The sequence below is a fragment of the Coptis chinensis genome, chromosome 3 (genome assembly GCF_015680905.1).
Source record: "Coptis chinensis isolate HL-2020 chromosome 3, ASM1568090v1, whole genome shotgun sequence".
Taxonomy (NCBI): Eukaryota; Viridiplantae; Streptophyta; class Magnoliopsida; order Ranunculales; family Ranunculaceae; genus Coptis; species Coptis chinensis.
Genome location: NC_141458.1, coordinates 57956048 through 57960030, shown reverse-complemented (window position 1 = coordinate 57960030; position 3983 = coordinate 57956048). Strand labels below are relative to the sequence as shown.

Below are 3983 nucleotides of genomic sequence, written 5' to 3'. Positions count from 1 at the left end.
GATGCAGGTCCATCTATGCATTTGGCAACATGTGAATGCTTTGAAAGCATGTGTAGTCTTTGCATTAGTTAAAATAGTATGTAAACAGGGTAAATATAAACTAAAATAAAATGATTCAACCGAAAAATGAATAAAATAGTTTTATACTAAACTGAAGAATCAAATTATCATTATTTTCTTCAAATCAGTTGATAACAAGCTCAAGCATTACTAAATAGAAGTTGCTTGGTATTAGGTTAAAACTTTCAAAACCTTGAGGAGATCTCCACTTCGAGTAACTCCGTTTGTTGTTACTTGTAGACTTTGTTGTGAAAGGAGTATGTGCTTCTTTGTTTTTGATAGATCCTCGAAGGGATTCAATCCTGTCCACTATAATAACTAAGAAATGAGTCGTACAACTTAATGACCTAATCCACTATGAAAGTCAACTAATACAAAATCTGACATTGAAAATACCTCTCTCAGTGCTCTTACTTCTTATTAAAAACCACCTCCAATTAGACCAATATATGGGGATACTAACATAATATAATTTACAAGGTATTATGTTATTGGTTCATACATACTTAAGAAATGCATAAATGATTAGTCCATGGCCTGAGTCACTCAAGCAGTAGTAGTTAAGCTGCAAGACCAAAATCATAAAGGTATTGCCATACAATAATTGTTCAGTCCAATTTCAATGCACAAATATGAGGAAGCAATGTTCAAGGATACAAGGAACTAACTCGTTTGCATACAGTACGCCTTGGTGCACCAATAATAAGCGGGAGGGAATGGGTTCCCTTTCGACATTTTCCCCATACATACTTCCTCCATTGACAATTTGCCATACATTAATAACAGAAAGTCCATAATTTGGACTAATTAGACAACAAATGACGATGCATACAAATGGAAAAAAAATCCTACATATTACTTACCAATGCTACTTCATAGTGTGCTCTAATGGAGACTTGAGACCTCCTCAAAGTGGCTTTGGCAGCTTGATCGACACTCTTCGCACCAATTGACTTAGAAATTCGTTTACGAACCCGACCTTGTGATCCATGATCTTGGCTCTATTCACTGCAAGCTCTTCATCTATCATTACCAAAGGCTACAATATCATCGTTGCTACCATTACTATAACGCCTATATCCCATTGACAGAAATTCTACACTGTTAGGTTGTGATGTTGAGTGGTTAGTGCTTCTACCCCAAGAAGTGGAGTTGCACCTAAAAAAACTATAAAGATAATGTATAAGTGGACAGTGGATCTGGTTTACAAAATGTACAATATACTACAAATTCATTTACCAATAGATCAAGTGCATCACAATGAAGTTTTTAGAAGGATAGGGAGGAGCGACTACGCAGAAATCTCCCATTGCAAGATAACACATGTTGCCTTTTTTGGAACCATTCCTAACACATTCAGTACAAAAGTACCAAGTCTTTGTTCTTAAAAAAACTTGGTAGGGCTATAAATTTCACTAACTTACATTTTGCAAACCCTCTATGGGCAACAATTAGATAATTGAAAGCTTCAAGCATGAATAAATATCAACGCAAGGACATGAGAAACCCATAAAAACATAATCATGTTGGTAGAATTGAGAATCTTGTATTAGATCAAAGCATTAGAAATCAGATGAAATATTCCAAAATGTAACCTATGAGAAGCGTGGAGAAAGAATTAACCAAGTTCCTATTGAGATCAAGGTCCAAAGAGCACATAGATGAGTCTATTTAGGGGTGTGGTGGAGTTTGCTTTGTTTCATATTGGCCTTATGACCAAATGATCAAGTATGGTGAAAAATATACATTGCACTTAACTAAGAAATACTTAAGAAAAAGTTGAATGTTCTCGATGGTGTACATTCAAGAAATTAAGGTCTTTCTAGCGAATAATAAAGTAAAAAAAATGGTGTTAAGAGCATCCAAAAATTGGAACTTCAAGCACTACAGAACCATGCAAAAAAAAAAAAATTAATCAATGAAAAAACTCAACTCGCTCCATAAGCACTAATGTTGCGGAAAAAAAATCCAAATCCACCCCAAAACCCCTAAACAATTAGAGCTATCGTGCAATGACAATGATCATAAATAGGAAGCATCAGATTGCAAAAGATTGGGTACTAACACCGTATCGCACATATAAATGAAATCAATGAAACCTCACCTCAAAGCCAATGCATTCTTCATGATGGACCACATAAATAGATATGACAAAAAAATTATATGTAACCATGCTGCGTTGAGAGTTCTCTCATTCTCTTTTCCTTTTTTTTTCGTCAGACATTCCATGTATTTATGGTTCATAGAAATGATGCTCCAACCGTGTTTATTCTCCAAATTATTCAAGGGTGAACTGACAAATTGAAAAGAGATTTAAAAAATGGAATAGAGCTTGAAACCATATAATTCACAACACTTAGATCGCTTGGCCGCGAGAAATTTGTTAAAATTACTCTACGCATCATTATATTTCCATAATAGTTGTCTATAAGAAAGGTAGGCTATCTAAAAAGATTGTTCACAATTCATTATTCTATTTGATACAAATGGATGAAGATGATAACCCAACAATTATATAATCTCAACATACCTCTGAAAATTGCACAATTTTAGCAACGGTACGACAATTGGATGAAGACTCGAAACATAGGTTAGACAATTGGGCAATCCTTCTTCTCTGGGTTTTACTGCCTGCATAAAAAACCAAAGTTTGGTTAAGTTCCTCTATCTTCAGCCACCCTTCAGTCGAATATCAACATATATCAAATTAATCTAAAATTAATAACTAAATAAATACTTTATAGTCAATATTGTTGTCTTACAGTACATACATCTTAGCAACGAAAAACAAATATCATATATATATATATATTATTTAGTTGTTAGCTTTAGAACATATCGGACTCGCCGAGATTACCCAGAAGAGGTTCAATAATTCATTTATTTCTAAACATGGAGCAATAAAATATTGATCAGTGAAATCATCAACACACCATATTAGAAAAAAAAATTTAGCAGCAGCTAAAAACTTTGTTAAACCAAATCACCTACTATTACTCCATTCCAATTACTTGAATAGAGCATGCAAAAGAGTACCACCAATCAACAAAATGAATCCATTTAAGTCTCATTGACATTTCTTATTTTCTGCCATTCATAGTTCGTTTACCAATAAACCAATGAAAGTAAAAGGAAAATTAGAGAGCTTGAGAAGAGACAAAGGAAAAATTACTTGAAAGATGAGGGCTTCACAACTGAAAAAAAGATAACGATGAAAAGAGAGGAAAAAATTAGTTTTAAATAGAGAGATTAATAAGACACTGACTTTCAAGAGAGAAGAACAATACCTGAGCGGATTATAGAGGAGACGAACAAATGTTGAGATTTGAGAGAGAGAGAGCTAAAGAAGAGGAAGAGTAGTTAGGGGTGGGGAAACGAAGGGTTTTGACTCTTGGGATAATTTTTTTCCAATTCCTTGATTGTAAAGACCAAAAGATTTTCTCTTTGTTTGGTTTCCATAATTAAAACTAGTAATTAATATCTAATCTAACTGGCTCGGGAGAAATAGCGAAAGTGAGAACCAAAGGGTTTGCACTACGAAGGGTTTTCACAATTAAGACTTTTAATTAATCCGTGAGAACCAAAGGGTTTGCACTAAAACCAAGGGGTTTTCACAATTAAGACTTTTTTTCTCTCTCACTCTCCCTTTTCCTCTCCTTCTCCTTTAATTCCTAATCCACATGGCAGAATGATGGCCCTCGATTTATACCCCTGAAATCGAATCCCAGTAGAAACCGAGTTGTTTTGTTAAGTTGATAAAAATGAATAAATAAACATTTAAATTCCGGACATATATAATTTTCCGGGGAAGTTCTTGCAAATTCCGATACATTCCGGTTTTTCAAGTTGTCGGAATTCCAAAAATTTCGAAATCATGAACTGTAGTGGGAACATGGCATGGTCAAATGGGTGAGTGTCTCAGT

At 34.2% G+C, this 3983-nt stretch overlaps 1 long non-coding RNA gene across 1 annotated transcript; it reads right to left on the bottom strand.

Annotated features, from left to right (window-relative positions):
• Window positions 1-225: 225 nt before the first annotated feature.
• On the bottom strand, window positions 226-3545 carry LOC147510171 (uncharacterized). Its single transcript, XR_015216735.1, has 4 exons — window positions 3348-3545; window positions 3233-3254; window positions 2591-2691; window positions 226-1227 (listed from the first exon to the last, which is right to left on the bottom strand). It is a non-coding gene; the product is annotated as an uncharacterized LOC147510171 (long non-coding RNA).
• Between the last annotated feature and the right edge of the window lie 438 nt (window positions 3546-3983).